Source organism: Thermobia domestica, chromosome 9, assembly GCF_964235325.1.
Source record: "Thermobia domestica chromosome 9, izTheDome1.hap1.1, whole genome shotgun sequence".
Classification (NCBI taxonomy): domain Eukaryota; kingdom Metazoa; phylum Arthropoda; class Insecta; order Zygentoma; family Lepismatidae; genus Thermobia; species Thermobia domestica.
In genome coordinates, this window is record NC_137462.1 from 193974816 (window position 1) to 193993673 (window position 18858).

The 18858-nt window shown below is 35.7% G+C and overlaps 1 protein-coding gene across 5 annotated transcripts in view; it reads left to right on the plus strand.

Moving 5' to 3' along the window:
* Positions 1–18858, plus strand: part of LOC145660515 (irregular chiasm C-roughest protein-like) — a 745900-nt gene that overhangs the window by 475227 nt on the left and 251815 nt on the right. For 2 of the 5 annotated variants that reach the window (XM_081725680.1, XM_081725681.1), the window contains exon 1: positions 15447–15842. The exons of 2 other annotated variants lie outside the window; for them this stretch is intronic. The gene's annotated coding sequence lies outside the window, so the exon portion shown is untranslated. Of the gene's footprint in view, positions 1–15446; positions 16036–18858 lie in introns of those variants that run through there. One more of the 5 variants, XM_081725678.1, reaches the window with a different exon arrangement.

Below are 18858 nucleotides of genomic sequence, written 5' to 3' on the forward strand. Positions count from 1 at the left end.
GTTCTGTTAAAATCAACACATGACCATTCCTATCTCATTTCAACACAGTCAGCATTATCGGTTATCGCCATTATGAATTGGACTTTCAGTTTTCGGAATTGTGATTATAATCCTTTTCTGTTTGGATAGTTGTTTTTAAATGAAGTGCGAACTAGTCAGTAAATTAGAATATTGTAATTCAAAAGCTCTGACGGAAATACATATATATGAAGGGTCGTGAAGAAAATTGATGATCTTGCAGTAATAATACAGAGTGGGCCAAAACTGAGTGGAAAAGGTTTAATTTAATATTCGGTGTCTGCTTATCGTTTTCGAAGTTGAATTATCACTATAGTATGTAGTATGGTGTTTCCTCAACAGATGTCTGAACTCTCTCTCGTAACTGTTAATTTGCAGCGCGCAACATATGTTAATGAAACAAAATGGCCGGTGCACGATTGACATATCAGAAACGGAAGTCCAGTTTAAAGTGATATTTCAGAGTTAAAAAATGTCACTGAAATTTAAAATCAATTGTGGCATGAGTTTAAAAGACAGAACTGTGATAATTACAGGGATTTGTGAAAGTTTTTGAGTTGATTTTGCGTTTAACGTCCCTTTCAGCAGCTAGCTATATGAGACGGGACGTACTAGTTAATATGGAATCCGAACCATGACATGAGCTCCTGTTGGGAATCGAACCAGGGCCTCCCATGCCAATTGTAAAAGTTTGAGGCGCATAGTACTATAATTTTGTGATGTCTAGAAGGAAAGATCCAGAAAACTTTGTGCAGCATAAGCCCTGCTTCATCGTTCTGCATATATCGTTAATGTGATGGAATGTCAGTCCTGTAAGCCAGTGGTTACCAAACATTTCTGATTGGCAACACACTTTACTGAACGCTTACGGTATCGTGACTTTTGTTTGATTTTTATCAATAATAATTGGGCGGTGTTATGCAGAAGCTAGTCAACCCACACACAAAAAAAGTTAACCCTGCTGGAGCGTTCGAACATATGTAAGGAACATACGAGTACTAAAAAATCCTGCTTACGCGTTTGCGATCGGTCTGCCATCTATCGATCTATGAAGAGAAAAATCAATCCACATACGGTAATATCTTATGGGGTCGAGAAACCTATAACTGCGATTCGTTACCCCAAAACTGACTCGTTGAGAGTTGAATGGTTGTTGCATAACACCTCCCAATAAGTTTCTATGAAGTATTGACTCAATGTAGTGCTGAGTATTGTTGCTTTCATTCAATGCGTTGACTCATACAGTTTGTCTCAAAATTGATTTCAATTAAACCATTAAATCGTCATGAATTTAAAATTCTAAAATTTCGCAACACACTGCACATCGGATGGGAACCGCTACCGTAAGCGATTACCACAACATAGCAACATCTCCGTCGTTCTTATTTGTTAAAGTGAGTGTAAAAGCTCGATTATCGCCAATAAATGTCAGGACGCTCTCCCAATCCTTGTAGTGCATTTTGTATGAAGAAACAATATTCAAAATAATCAAATTCAAGAGACCAATATTCAGACTTCTTTTTTCAAAAATAGATCGTTAATCAGCAAATAATTCCAGCAAATGTTATTTATTTTATTTTATTTATTGCACTTAATTCTACTCTTGAGAAACATGCTTACCAATAACGAAACATACTCAACAAAGGAAGGAAACAAAGTATCAAGAAACTGCACGCATTACTCCCTGATTTATCATTCATTTTTGTTTTAGAACGAAATTTTAATATTGCTCTCCTTGAATTTAATTGAATTATTTTGAATAATGTTTTCTTCATAGAAGATATAATTGAAAAACGATAGGAGAAAAGTGCTGCCATCTATTGGTTAAAAGTGCTTCTCTAAACTCACCTTAATAGTTTGTTTTTAATGCAAAGCACTAACACGTAACGTGTTCTATGTATACACATACTTATATCTAGTTTGCTAGCAGAAACTTTTGTTCCGTGTACAGACTTATACTATAATCCATGATGATTAAAACTTGAAATATAGCGTAACTTAACCTTGTAAATTCCACCAGTTTACTGCTAAATTTCAAAAATTTAATATGAAGTTCTTTCTTCTCTTCCATACAAGACAGTCTTAATAATAGTAATAATACAAGGTTAAAAATACTTATGAATACAGTGTATTTTATTTTGAGAGCATGAGAGATTCCAGTTAATACTTTTTCCCATGACATAAAAGTTTCCTCATAGCAAAATTCCCCAAATGAATAAATCTCAACCTAGCAACTGATAAACAAGTCAACGTAAACTTGAATCAGGTTTTGCACTCCCATGCGTATTACTGGTGTTAAGTAATAACTTGTAGTAACTAACTTTAAATACCAGTAGGTAGAAAGTACAATCATAGTAGATTGCACCCACATAGTAGATCTACAATACATTAAAAAGGAGTAACCCTGCATCTAATGATAGGATAATATGTTCAAACGTTTTCTTTTAAGAGTGTGCTTTGCGAGTCTTACACAAGAGATATGGGTAGATCGTATCAGCTTAGAGTATAGTCCACGTGGATAAGTATACGTTCCTCTCAGTAATCTTGCCTTACATGCTTCAACTTCATTTAATAAAAACAAAATTAAAAATGTAAAAAAAAAAAAAAAAAAAAAAACAATATTATTGTGGTATTATAACGGGGAAAAAAGTCAAAGATGATAACATAAAGCAGTTGATAGACCTCTATGAACTTAATAAAACTGTGTGTGTGTGTGTGTTTGTAAATTATCATGTGTAATTTTCGAGAAGATCAAACAAAACGAATTTTCGTGTCACAAAAAAACTTTCATTCGTATAGCTTACAATACAGCTCTCCTTTTTTTGTTGTTGGTTTGGTGGCTAGTATGTGGCTTTTGTGAACGGAATCCCGAGTTCGATTTCCTGTAAGAGAGTTTTGAACATAATTACACATGTTCAGATTCTACTTTAAACTGTAACTCTACATCACATGTAGCCTCGGTACCAAAAAGGAACGCTCAACTTCAATGAAATAGCTATAACAAGCTTAATAACAACAAAGATGGAACTACTACTAAAACATACTTCATCAAGGCTTTTATTGCGACACTATCAAGAGAATAGTAGACACTTTGGTTAATGTGGTAAGTTAGCGAAAGAAGTTCTTTCCGTTTGACGGAATTATTGTGCTGCCAAAATGTCTTGAGCCGTGGCAAAAATGCGAACTAAAGCTCACACCCTCACACACCCACGCGTTGAGCCAATAAGGGTTCAGTTGGGGCTAAGCGAGAGAAAGCGAGTGGAATTCTTCAGCCGATAGCAGCGCTTGCAACGAAAGACTAGGGATCAAATCAATGTGGTATATTTATAGTTTCGTAAATAGCTTCAGAATAAAAAGGACAATTTGAGCACAGTTTTCAGCAAACTCAAAATGTACTTTTCTGTACGTTCAAACTGTACCATCGTTGTACGCTCCATTCATATCACCGTTATTCCCAAAATGAATTTTACCAAACAGAAAGAACTTTTGTCATTGACTGTACAATAACTTAACACTTTCATTAACTCTTCAACTTGAATTCCTAGGGGGCGCATTTTATCAGTGGTAGAGGACCTCTGGTGCTAGGGGTTCCTGGTTTGATTCCAGGATGTTAGTTTATGGTGAGCAATATTGTGTTCCTGGGTTTATTCGGGGTTTTCCCCAAATCATCCGTCTTCTTTACTCTAAAAAGACGTAGAACTGAAGGATTTAATTTATCTTTTATAAAATATTGCCAAAAAAAAAGTCTCTTTAGTATGTTGAATGAAAGTTAAGTAGAATAACCTCACCATTGAAACATCAAAATACTTATTTATTGTTGTGGAAACAAGCAACCGTTTTATGTAATTTACTAAATGTGCTGAATGGTAGTGAAACCCTGTAGATTGCATCTCATAGCATGATATTCAATTAATTTCCGAGATAATTCGAGGGTTATGTCAAACTAATTTTACTTGGAAACATAGCCTGAAGCTTTTTCAAGGTGTTTGGTGTTACGCGTATAGCCTAGCATTGACTGTCTGAAAATGCGAGAAGGAAAAGCAACTCCTACCAGCATTGTGTAATGTAAATATTCTGCTTAGGGTGTTTGTTGACCTGGTTACTTGCCTCGTCGTCTTCTGGGGGGGTTGGTTTGGGAAAAAGGCGGAGGGAGGGGGAATGTTTGAGTAAACTGTTTGACGGCTGCCGAAATTCCTACCTACCTGTAGCTCCCTAGGCCGTCGTATAAATGTTCTCCACGAAACGTTCCTAAACCCACACACACATACTAACATACCTTACATACATACATACACAACCCAAAGTGTGTATGTGCGTTCCTCCCTCTTGTTCTCTGGGTAACGAGAATTGCAGTTGTTCTTCATTAATTATTGTTGCGTTTGCCGCTTTGTGTCCAAGAACCGTCTTCGTTGTCACGCTACGCAGGATGCCATGTTGAAACTTTTTTTTTTTAATTGTAACACTGTAAAACAAAACAGTGTATACGAAAAGTTTCTTCTTATTTAAACGGTATACAATATTAAAACTACACAGAGGTCCTGTAGAAGTTTTGAGGAAAATGAACAATAAAATAACAGTATGCAGCAAAAGTTTCTTGCCATGTATATAAACCAATGAATTTAATAAGAGGAGGATGCATGCTCCGAAAATTTGTTGTTCAGCTAGAAAGTTTGGCACTATCGAAATCAAGGAAATACTCCTTTGTCCTCCCCTTTTGTCTTCCTCAGTACCAACTTTGATGTAAAATGTTTTATGCATACTACGTTATTTTTTTTTATTACTATTATAAAACGAAGTCAGATGTAATGGTTAAAAAGTTGGAGTGCTTAAGAGGCGCTTTCACGGCAAAATTAAAATACCGCTAATTTTACAGTAATTATGTGATATCTTAAAATAGATTTTAAAAAATCGGAAACTGCAACAAGAGCTCCCTAGACAATATTATTTTACATAAGATACCGTTATCTCGACTCACTTACCTGCTTTCGATTTCCAGCCATTTAGAAAATCGGCATTTATTTTCGCGTTTCTAAATGGCTGCAAACAGAAAGCTACTAGGTGACCCGTGATAATGGTACCTCATGCAAAATAATATTGTCTAGGGCGTTTTTGCTCCACACTTCGATTACTTTTTATCTATTTGAAGATATCACATAATTACTGTAAAATTAGCGGTATTTTAATTTCGCAATGATTAGTTCTCTCCCTTTTCTAATATTGATACTCTGTTTTGTACACTGACTCTGAAAGAACGAAAACACTTGCACTATATTTTGATTTTGTTTAACGTACGTAGGAATAACAGTATGGTCTAAAGCTCTAATCCTGTCAGCTGAACTTGAATTAGTCATGGTAACTACTCATCTCACACCTTGGAAACTAGTCTCGTGTGGTAAGTACTTGCCTCTCGAAGCGTGCAGCAAACAGCAGTCCTGCTTTCTCTCTTTCTGGATCATTAAGAATTGTAGTACAGATTATTGCCAATTATATACAATATTAGTGTGTAAAGCACACTTGATTTAACCTAAATAAAGTTGTCCGAGCAGAAGTAGAACTGTGGAACAGAAATCGCTAACTGTTACTGTTCCGAAAAGTAACTCAAAGTACTAACAAACTTAAACTGCTTCTAAATTTGAGCGATAGGTGTTTTTTCTGCTTTTTCGGATATCACACACAATGACAACAGGACCCACTGAGACAGCTTAGAGAGCGTAACGATGGATTATGATAAGAGATGTCTCTATAGTGTGTGAACGATTTCCAAAGAGTAACTATCACGCTGAATGCTGTGTTGTAAACTTTTTTTTTTCTATTAAAATTAAACCTAACTCAAAGAAGTTTGATTCTTATTATGTTCTCGTCCATGGTGCATTACTGCTTTGGCCATCACTGCTCTAAACCGAATATGGTGTGTACTCTCCTGGTGATATAAATCAAATCAAATAAAGGACAAACAAAGTAAAAGGAATATATGGAAAATAGAATAAACATCATAATTACAAGAAAATAAATGCACAATATTCATTAACTATGTTTTATACATTTATATTAAATCTATGTTTTATAACAATAGGAATTAGCAGATTGAGAAATAGTATTTGTATATTATAAGCTTAGAGTTAGTCCCTTTAGACTCTTGTGATCGCCCTTTATTTTCGCCTTTTTATCCTATGTGCTGATTTTATTTTTAACCGTCTTGTTAATATCACCTGCCGCATGGCAAATATTTGATACGAATGTTGTCTAAAAATGGTAGAACATCAAAGGAATTGATTATAATAAGAACTCCTTCGTGGCCAATCGGTTAGCGTACGCGCCTTTGGCGCGGGAGACCCGGGTTCGATTCCCGGTGGGAGCTCATGTGGTTCGGATTCCACGTTAATCAGTAGGTCTACGTCTCACATAGCGTTGCTGCTGAACGGGACGTTCAACTCAAAATTAACTCAACTCAACTGATTATAATAAGTTTAGTAAGCTGGATGTAAAGGTTCAGTCACTGCCAATAGATGGAAGTACAGATCACCTATCTTTTCAATGTATTTTGTAAGGAGCTACAATATTCACAATAATTGAATCAATTTACAGAGGTGAATATTGAAACTGACCAAAGAGAAGTTAAATCAATAACCAGAGAATAACCTAGGGATTTATTGGTTACTTGGTTTCATTCATTGTATAGGCCTAAAGCACTTAATTTTACTCTTCAAAAGCATGCTTCCAACAATGAAACACACTCAAAACAAGGAAACAAAATAATCAAAAAGTGCGCTCATTACTCTCTAATTATTATTATTGATTCAAATTGTCTTTGCATGAAGTTTGAATATTCATGCTTTTATTAACTTGATTCAATTGTTGCTTGAATATGTTGCTTCCTGCGAAATACATTGGGAAGATGGGAGGACACGTAAAAATGATAGTTTGGATCTTTCTTTCGTGTATAAGGTAAGAACGGTTTCCAGAAATCTTTCCAGATGTGTAGTGTAGAGAGCGCTTGTGCCGTTCCCGATAAGGCTTCCTGCCAGTGCCTAATAGCTTTTCTAAACAGCTAGGGAGAATCTCTGAAACGTAAAACATGCTCTGGGAGGTCCTTCCGAGAACTTCAGCCTATTCGTCACTGTCCTTCTCTGCAGCGATGTGTCTGATGATGGCGTCCGTTTCTTAGTGGTTAAGGTTGGGTAAGATTTTTTTTCCAACCAAACCGTGACAGACTTGTCACTTTTTTCTTTGTTCTCTCCTTTTATTTTTTTTTAAGTGTCTTCAAGACTAATTTAAATATCTTAAGAAAGAAAGAACCGACACGATGATTACCAGAATTTCCATTTTTTTTTTCCTTTTTATTTTCTGATTTTCATGAAGTTTGTGTGTTCCATATTCAACTTCGAAAGATGTTCCACGATGTACGCTGAATGGTTCAACAGTTTAAGTGATTAATAGCTTTATTTGTATTAATCTGACATAAATGCACGAGAAAGAAATATCTATATTATACCGATCACACTGAAAATATTATACCGATACAAAGTGGCCGTGGCTCAGTTGGTAAAGCATTGTCTTGCAGTCGGAAAGTTGTGTGTTTGATTCCCGAGACCAGACTCTCGAGCATTTCTTGGAGAATTCCTCATTCACACTACATATACCTAAAAGCGCTTAAAAACAATCAAATTTAATTCAGATGTACTGGTCACTCCCCGTCAGAAAATCCTGAATCCGGGCTTGTACGTATATATATATATATAACATAATATTTAGTGACTCTCCCACATCTTGTTGAAATTCAATTGTCAATCTTAGTTCATTTGTTTGTTCAAAGTATTTTCCTCAAAACTCTGTTTCTTAAGAATCGTTAGTTCCTGTTATTCTCTTTTATCGAGTTCGCATCATCCTCGGATGCAAGGTGGCTCAATGATAGGATGTCCACAGAAAAAGTCCTTGAATCGACCCACATCATTTGAGTACTTTCATTTATAAACCTTATCATATGTGGCCTAATCGAGGGACATTGAGGATTTCATTTCCATGTTCACATTATCGTCGTTCGGTTAAGCATACACGTCATTGGAAAATACTATACTTTTCTTTTCCGTCTGGGCACAGAAAGAAAAGCCTTCAGAGTAATCCGTGATTTTCTTCAAGACTAATTGCTATTTTGAGTTCATAAAACTTGAAGATGATATTGGTTTTTTGATTATGTTAACTGGTGTAATTTAACTAGAGTTTGGTTGCTTGAATAGTTTTCTTTCTTTTCTTTCTTTCTTTTTTTTATTTGCTTTTGGCTGAGTCATAATATGGATTCATCCAGACTCGTGTATTTGATTCAGTTGGCATAGAGCAACCACTGTTTGAGTTTACCTCTCTGCTCTCTTCCCTCTTTCAGACAAAAAAGAGCAAAAGCTTGCTTCAAAGCATGTTATTTTGTAAGCACAAAGAAATCGAATGTAGTCAAGTTCTATGTATACTGTAATGTATAGATATATATATACACACACAGCCAGCGTATGGGCATAAAACAGTGCAAACCGCTTTGGGACAAGTTATGAAACGTGGATGACGTCGGGCTTCACAAACAGTGAAATGAGAAAAGAGGGAGCGGTTATACTCTCCCTTGCTATTAGCGATTGGGCATTTCTGCAGAGGTTATTACCCACTGGAAATAACGCCTGGCCGAACTGTTGATACCGCCAGGCACAAATTAACTATGACGTAAAGAGGTCGGTCGGGTGGAGCTTCCCTCTATCCATTGGAGTCGATGTATGTGGAGTGGATGCAGAGAGAGTAAAGGAAAAACGATAGAGGAAGGAAGGAAAAAAAAACTTTATGGTAATACTATGAGGTTGGAGGTAGAAGAGGAGGATTGATAGACGAAATGGCCCGAGAGTAATTCGATCAAGAGTGTGGATGCGTGAGATTTAGACGTTTAGTGTAATTAACATGGTATAACATCACTTTGGTACTTACATATATATACCTACTTCAACCACATGAACAATTCGAGATGAAATTGTGCTTATAGGTCGTCCATGTAATAATGTGCCATCAGATTATGTTTTGTAATTATCTCAGTTTTATACTCATGCATTTTTAGCGACATTACAAGAAAAAAATTAACGTGAAATGTCTATCATTCCGTAAGGAACTAAAAATTGCAAATTCCGTACTTATTAACCTTGTTACAGTGAGAAACGTGGTATTTCATTGATGGTACAGTGCTGACCTCCTTGACTGTATTTTCGAGTGTTTGAAGATTTTTAGTATGCTGAGCAAATTTTGTGTGCTTGGGTTTCCTTCGGGTACTGTACATTTCCATATTTTATCGCTTAACCAATTATGCAGTTGCGTTTGTGATAGTTTATCTTTACTCTGAAAAGGACTCACGGCAAAACGGTATCATACAATTTCTCGGTGTCTCCGAGGCCAAATACAACATGATTTTAACTTCAAAGTATAATCTTGATATTCCGATTTGGATTTTCTGGTGTCATGCCTTCCGTACTCGACATCCAAAATTCGACTTTCAGCTAAAGCATAGATAACATTGTGAAACTGTATGTATGTCCTAGTTCCTTCTTATTTAATATGTATTTCGTGGTGCTAGAATGAGGCAAAGATTTCTAGTGATACTATGGATAATTTCTGATTGATATATGTAAATGATAATTATCATAATATATATTGAAAACGAAATTAATTGAAAAACAATGGAACTTAGGATTCCGAGGAGAGTTTATTATATGAGTAATATCAACTATATTTTCTTCATTTTCGGGGCCGCGGTGGCTTAGTGGTAGAGCGTTCACCTCTGGCGCCTGGGGTCCTTGGTTTGATCCCAGCACATGCCGAGTGAGCTTCGTGGTGGACAAACACCATGTGTGTGGGTTTTCTCGGGATTCTCGCGTTTCCTCCCACTTTCTTCATTCCACCATTTCATTCATTTTTCATAATCACCGTCTTCTTTAGCCTAGCCGGCATAACGTGGGATGTAAAACTTATTCATTTCCGTAGTACCTGAAACTTCTTGAAAGATTTCATTTCTTTTCTTTCTTCAGTTTCATTTAGGATTAGGCGTCGTTCCTACGTCATCTAATGCATCTGGAAATTAAACTATTGATGAGTGAAAGACAAAATAATGAATATGAATGGTGTCGTACGGTAGTTACAAACAGAATTTGAATTACGTGAATTGCTACTTGCTATTTTTGACCCATGAAAAAAGAAGAGAGAACCAAAGCAACAGGATTCACTTTACTGTTGTGAATGTCAAGGTCAATTTAAGAGACTAAAATACCGCTGACTGATGGTGTACAATAGGTCGTGCTTTCCTAAATACAAACTCAAAAGACAAAAATTCTCTCGTCTTTTCCCCTCTTGTTTTGAAGGCCCCCTTGTGGATATCAAGTTGCAAGAAGCACATGTGCAAACTTCTTGCCAGATGATCACCAGAGGGTGTTGGAGACTCTCCGTAAAGGAAGTAAGTCCTAGGAGGGTCTACTGGAAATCAGGGTAGGCAGTACTAAGATATTTATCTGAAATAATTTCCCTTCCTCCGTTGTCGTCCGTAACAGGGAGCGAAATGGGACAATTGCCCTCTTGGATCTTAAAAAGATTGGTTCGTCGAAATTCGTGTCAAACCTATTAGATTTGCTTCCTCATACACTGCAGTTTTAATGCGTTTATCATTATTAATGAAATTATAATGTGTGTCGATGTTTAACATGATGTATTATTTGCATCATCATGTGTACTATTCGGACTTCGCTTGTGTGTTGGGCCTTTGGCCTCCTTTGAAAAAAAAAAAAAAAATTAAATTAAATAAAAACTCTACGGGCGTTTCTGTCTTCCCATTTTTCCTGAGGCAAATGGTTTGTCAAATGTGCGTAAGTCGTAAATTTTCTGAATCTGTTCTTTTTACATGTTCTTTGTTCAGCTTCTTGTTTTATATGTTTAGATTAAGCAGAACCTGAAAATTTGCAAACAACGCTGTAAAATATATATTCTTGTAAAACTCGACACGATATTAACGGCTTAATAAACAAAATTATTTTCACAGTTAAAAGTCAAGTATCGATTTAGGTATATTATGATGGCCAGCAAGTGTTGATTTTATGCATGGAGTTAGAAAAAGTCATGCATTTTTTCATTTCTTTACGTGAGCCGGATCCTTAGTTACCATTGTACTTCAGTATTATCATGTTATCTACCTGGATGAAGGGCATCAAGACCCACGGGCTGTATAGAAGTAACATACAGATGACGTAGCCTGTAATACGCTCTGGCCATTGCCCTCAATTTTAGAAAGGCTGGACGGACCCGTGAGTCGCATTAGAAGGACAGAACGATAAACCCCGTTACCGCTGAAGATTGAATCCGAACTGTTTTATCAACTACTTTGGAGTAATTCTGTCTAAATACTTGGAAGTAACTTATTGTCCAAATAGCATTTGTGTAATATCTGTCTCACACAAGCCAGCGCTATCCCAAACTCACACTTGCTCGATTTCGTTTTCCGTAACTGTATGGGATATCGCTCACTAAGGGCTCAGGCTTGCTATCCTTAATAAGACTGTATGGGATATCGCTCACTAAGGGCTCAGGCTTGCTATCCACAATGAGATGGTATGAGATATCGCTCACTAAGGGCTCAAGGTTGCTATCATCAATGAAATGGTATGGGATATCGCTCATTAAGGGCACGGGCTTACTATCCCCAATAAGACTTTTTGGGATATCGCTAAGGGTTTAGACTTGCTATCTTCAGTGGAGCTCGCACTTCTTTGAGTTCATGCTCTCACTGGTCTCATTAGGGTTTGTGTTGCTCGGACTTTGGCTCTGGGTGGCTATTCACTTATTGAACTGATCCTCACATAGACTTGCAATTATTTATTGAGTTCGAGGCCAATTGAGTCTGAATCGTAAAACGAATACAATTTTTCCTATTTCTTCCATAAGAGATGACAATTTCACATTGAGAATGTTTCATATTTCCTCGTATTTGGAAGTAATTGGTGCATTCAGTGTTGGAGAAATGAGGATATACAATAGAGCAACGGTAGTTTTCACCAAGTGTTGACTAAAATATTTTTGCTTGCCTAGTTATATTATGTCTACAGATTTTTTTTTTTTTTTTTTTTTAATTACAGTGGTGATGAGCTATTCCAAGGTCAGTACCCTACACCCATTATCCAGGCTGTAATTTGACTTTTAATCGCCGTTGATGTTTTGCACATTAAATAGTTCAGGTTACTGAACTCTCTTGTGAAGAAGACATCGTACGCAAAAGAAATAACAACTGAAATTTCTTTTGCCAACCTGGTTGTCGTACACGTTTTACTTTCCCCGTTAATAATAGTTCGTTAAACACAAAATTGGGAGATACACATAATAATAATAAATTGGTGCATTTTTGCGTACCGAAACTTGTACGTCTGGTATGATAAATAGATGTGTGTATTAAACTCATTCCATTACCTTGGAGGGATTTCCTTTTTCCTTCATTTTTTTCGTTCTGTGTTATAATTTCTAGTCTTACATTTAATTCTTTTCTTCCTGAACTATTCTTTTATTTTCCTAAGCTTATGTTATTATTACCCTTCTGTTTACTACTTTATTTCTTTCTTTGCGTTTTCTTTCCTCTGATTATTCAGTTCGGCTTCTTACTTCTGTTTGTTTTTACGTAAGTCCCGGTGCTTTATGGTTCTTCCTTTCGTTGTTAGTATACAAAAGGTAGATTTGTTCATGTCTTTTAAACATCTCATAGAGCAGTCGCTTCCAAATTGGCCGATTCATGATGTAAGATAGGGCTCTTTTCTGATCATTCACCAGGTATATATATATATATATATATATATATATATATATATATATATATATATATATATATATATATATATATAATGTGTGTGTGTGTGAGAGAGAGAGAGAAAGAAAGAAAGAAAGAAAGAGAAGTTGAGCAAAAATAAGGTAGAGAACGAGATAGGTGAAATTGAACTTTTTAAAAGTGTTGTTGTGTTATTCACGAAACGAGACGAGAAATAAGGTTTTTTCTTCGTCTTGTCTCGTAGAATATTGTAGAACTCTCGTCTAGTCTCGGTTTTCAAAGAAATCCTTCTTGTTCCAATTCTCGTCTCATCTAAAAAAGTTTCTAGTGTCTTTTGTAAATGTATGTATAAAATTCATGCCCTGATTTTCTTTCTTAATTTTTTAACCTATAAGTTATTAGAATCCTTTCGCGTCACGAGAGGTCCACGAAAGGATGTGATGCAACAACGTTTAAACTGTATTTATTATTGGAGTATGTTTATGTGATGATTTGCGAATCGTTAAAAGGCTCGTCTCTTCATTATGGTCGTACAATCATTTCATCAATGTATAGCTTTTATACCATGAATCATATAACTTTTAAATAGTGTTTGATATCTAAGACTCGAGAATTTCTTTTGTCTCGTCTCGAATTTGAGAATGTATTTCTCGTCTCGCTTTGGAGACAAGGACTTTTTTTGTCTCATTAGAAATGCTAGTTGATAGTGTTTGGTTAGTCATGAATCCACGTAGGCATGATTAGTATGTCTGCAAAACCAACTACATCTTGCTTGCCTATCACCAGTATCACCACTGTCCTTAGCCGTTACTGCTATGCTTTTACACTAGTGCCATCTATGTGACAATTCTTTAAAATATTTCTAAGCTTTTGTTTCGCTATTATAACAAGCGTTTGTTCATCTGAGCAACATCCAACAAATTGTGTAATGTCGGTATGATTTCTGTGAAGCCATGGCTGCAAAGACACAAACGTGTTCTTTGGACCTAAGGATATTGAAAATACAACTATGTCACACTGATTTTTAAAATATTAAGGTGACTAATGGCGTAGGAGCAGGTGAAGATGCCTAGTTGTTTGCATCAACACTCAGAGCAATAATTGGAAGCCACTTATCATATGAACCTGTGCATGGAAAAAAGAATGTCTTACGTAGAACCTGGGGTAATTACTTTCGAGTGCAATAGATTAGAAACCAAAGGAGGCAATAATGCATATACGTCTGCTAAGGAGAACGTAGTTAGAGGCGCTTAGCAAATATATATATATATATATATATATATATATATATATATATATATATATATATATATATATATATATATATATATATATATAATAAAGAAAACTCAAGTAATCTTGGTTATGGACTTTACAAGAAAGTCTGAAAGTGCATTGTGATTAAAACTGAATTGATTATGGAAAGGAGAGGAAACGGGCTAAACTCAGGAATATTACACGAACACCATATTGTTCACAACTCTTTTAGACGATCTAGGGATAACGTTGCCTACAAGACACAGTTGAACTCTGTCTCGCCTTAAAAAGATATCCTGAAAATTATTTTCGTTCTTAACATACCGGTATATCTGTTTCTATTGGGAGTTCTTCCGTCCGGTTCATTTAGTGGAGGACATAGATAACTCGCTTTTTTCACCCTGAAAATCAAATTTCATTTTGTAAATACAATTCACAGGACAAATTTGCAATTTCAAGCACGATATTGTAAAAGTCGTAAGAGTTGAATATATTGTTTTATATTCCTGATCATTAAAGATTGGAGGTCACAGTGGTTCAGTGATAGAGCATTCACCTCTGGTACGTGGGGTCCCTGGTTCGAGCCAAGCTCTCTCCAAGTGGAATCTGTAGTGGATAAGTACGGTATGCGTGTTTTTCTCTGGTGTTTCATTTCTTTATACTTTATTCATTCCACCCATTTCGTTAATTATCATCATAACCGTCTCCCTTAACCTTGGAATATAATCGTGGGTCGTTAAACTGAAGTATAATAATAATAATAATAATAATAATAATAATAATAATAATAATAATAATAATAATAATAATAATAATAATAATAATAATAAAATTAAAAGTGACTATGTTTCTGACTTCATAACTCTTGAACCACCCTCTCCATCTTGATCAAATTTTCAAAATAGATGAGGTTCAAGCCTGGGATTAGGGGAGGGAGAGAGATACATAAAAATGACCTATATTAGTGCTGAATCCATGGTTTTCGGGGTCGCTGAGACGAACAGTGACACTTCCGATGTCGTTTGAATCCAAATTCAGCCCCCATTAGTACTTTATGTACTAAATGAAACGTATTTTCCCAGTGCGAAGAGCGGCCAAGCTGCTAGTAATAAAGATGATTGTCAGTCGTCATGTCCACTTCGATTTCTGAAATTTAAAATGACTATAACGCATTGTATTTTGTGTGTGTGGTTCCGGGGTGGGGAAATATTTGGTCCAGATCTCACACATATAGAATATTAGTTTATCAAAAGAAACAAGATTCTACAATAAGTGTAAACGTTACTGGCAACCCTGGAGTTTCCTACAGTAAGGAAAGGCAGCCAGAATCCAGATAAAAATTTGTTTAGTGTGTTTCGTTCTGTTTTGGATGGCATGCTTTATTTCGGTCATTTGCCGCTTTTAGTCTTCCGTATGGCTGTAATGTGTGTTTGTGTGAGTTAGAGAGAGAGAGAGAGAGAGAGAGAGAGAGAGAGAGAGAGAGAGAGAAAGCTATCTTTGAGCGTGTATAGAATACGTGTGTGTGTGTATGCTTACAAAATGTTTAGCTGTGGTCCGTCCGCTTATTAGTGAGAACTTTACATGTGGCGATGGTTCTGTGAATGAAGGGGAATGAATGTCCAAATTTGGAGACCGGAAGGTTGTCATTTTATATCGTCTTGTGCCGAACACACACACATTCTTAAGGGGGTGAACGCGAAAGAGAGAGGACAAGGCCTTTTTTGCAGAACAATGACAAGAAGGGTTCTGTTGTGTAAGTTTTATTTATACTTTGTCCCAAAGATAACGGAAGAATGAGGTGCTGTAAAGTTTCAGTTGGAACCCCATTTCACGTCTTTTACTTTAGTGACTGTGAGACTTCGTGCTGTAGTGTGTTGGGTGCCCGTTCATGTTTGGAATTCGTTCGTTTCTTCTATTTGTAGTAACGTCGACGCACTTCCCATCAGGTATGCTAATATGTGTTTTGTTTTATATATCTTTTGAGGACCTATTTTTAGCGGACAAAACTATAGTACTTACGTCAAAGTTGAGAAGTCATACTTCTTCTTAGGCAATTCTTAGGAAAGCTTTTCCCTAGCAACTATAATTGTAGTCCAGTAAAACTTAAACATAGTAGTAAAAAAGAAGTCCTTGATTAGATTTTATATTTTACGTATAGCTTAGTAACCAAAGGTTTGCACACAATAATATTTAATGAAGCCGTACGTGATTTAATTCGATATGATTTGATTTCTCGAACGACGAAAAATAAAGAATAAAAAGGAAAAGAAACGCATGTTAAAATCGGGAATGTTATCGTCAGAGATATAGGATAAATAAAAGTGAAATCCAGAAATGACAGTCAAAATTATTGAAGATAAGTCAGGCAAGAAATCGCCAAATAAAGAAAGTCAAAATCGGCACGAAGAATTCAAAAAGAAATTTATCGGGAAAGATCTGCACAGTATTAGTAAAAAGAAATAAAGTCAAAATGAAAATTCATAGTTCTACGAATTAAAACATGAGAGTCAAAATCGGTTGGAAAGTTTGTGGAGGTTTCGTGAATCAAAGAGGGCCTGGAAGCTAGAGGTCTGCACAGGCCGGGCCCGGCCCAGCCCGTGAATTTATAATGTGAGACCCGACCCGAGTCCGAAACACCGGTATATATCTTACCATTTAGGTCTGAGCTCGTGTGATAATCAAATGAACCCAAATTACAGAAACTTAATAATTAACGCAAAATTGTATTTTTATTTACAACAATTAGTTTAATTTTGCAGTTGTGCTTTAAAAGTTCTCCAGAAAGAACGGTGCAATACATATCGTTGTACAGTACATTTACAAAGGTAAGCCCGAGAAATATGTTTGTATATTTGGAAATTTACGGTCCGAGCCCGTACAGACCTTTACTGGAAGCCAGGAGGAGTAGATAGAAAAAAAGGGATGTTGTATTTTGTAAAACTGTAAACATGTATAAATGGGTATATATAGATATAAGTGTAGTGTTCATGTAAAAGGGGTAAATGTGTTTAAAATGTGCAGTAAAATAATAATGTAAATTAATACAATTTGTGAGTAGCCCACGAAGAATTAAGACGGCCTACGTTCATACGTTCAACTGAACAATTAAACACGGCTTTGGTTCCCCGCACCATCTTTTTAGTAATACAAAGCTAAGTGTGTTGTTACCTCTTAAGAGTCTTCATCCCGGCAAAATTAAAATACCGCTAATTTTACAGTAATTATGTGGTATCTTCAAATAGATAAAAGATAATTGAAATGTGGAACAAGAGCGCACCAGACAATATTATTTTATATGAGAAACCGTTATCACGACTGACTTATCTGCTTTCGATTTCAAGCCATTTTGAAAATCGGCATTTATTTTTGCGTTTCTAAACAGTTGAAAACGGAAAGCCACTATGTGACTTGTGGTAACGGTACCTCACGCAAAATAATATTGTATAGGGCACTCTTGTTCAATATTTCAATTATCTTTTATCTATTTGAAGATATCACATAATTACTGTAAAATTAGCGGTATTTTAATTTCGCCGGGATGAAGACACTTAAGAATGTCCTAGGTTGGTGGTACTAGTCAACATCAAAATATGTCTCCCCTCACCGGGAATCGAAACCCGGTTTACATGCACCAATTAAAATAATTATACTACTTTCCTTCATCTGTTGCGGTATTGGTTAGTTTCCCAAAATCTTATTATGGATTATTTGTAGCTAATAATCATCCTAAGTTCTTAGTGAACCTGATTGAAATTTGCCCTATTAATTTAGAAAATAGCATATTTACAAGAAATAGTTGGAGCGTGCACGAGATATCGGGTCTGTTGATTTAACATGTTATGGTAGTACTTTAAGATCTCTTATCTACATTTGGACCAATGCTAATAAAAGAAAAAACTTAATAAACAGGGTCTATCTGTAATTTGTCAAAAGTAAGTTAAAATAAATTACAACGAAGACGAAAGAATAATCCCATATTCTATTTAAATGCTCCCTACTAGTTCTTACTTGGCCTACTACTTATTACGTATTTTCATTATAGCTTAATAAATCATAGAATGGGAACTGAGAATAAATAAGTTAATTAGTCTCATAGAAAGGATGAACTTGAGAATTCTGCAATTTTGCATCTATATTTAAATCACAGATTTCAGATCTCAGTTTCAAATTTAAACAATATTCAAATTATGAGGATTCAAGTTGAGATCCAGATCCAGCTTTAAGATCTAATTTCGAATCCGACAATTTTTGCCCCATTCCAAATTCATTCATACAACGTACTTTTAAATCTTTATATAAATTGCAGTATAGATAAAAGAAACTTATACCGGTACACTGTATTTTCGGCTTATATGGTATTTGTAGTCTTTAGTGATAGGATACATTCTAATTATAAAAGGGAAATATATCAACCTGTGTCACACTATCCTGAAATGTTTTACAACCCTGTTTAAGATATTTGTAATGTTGGTTGTAGAACGACAAGGGGCAGAATAAGAATTCCTTGTAGTAAACAGCAAATTGCATCACGCTAACTGCTAATAGTTATCAGTTACGCTAATGAATGTCGCTACTTATGCTCTTACGTGCATATCTAACGCTAATAGATGTCGTTACGTATGCTCTTACGTGCATATCTGGCGCTAATAGATGTCGCTATGTATGCTATCTCTTGCATATCTGGAGCTAATAAATGTCGTTAGGTATCACTTGTATATGACGCTAATAGATGTCGCTACCTGCGGGATTGTTGTTTGTGACGAAGGCAT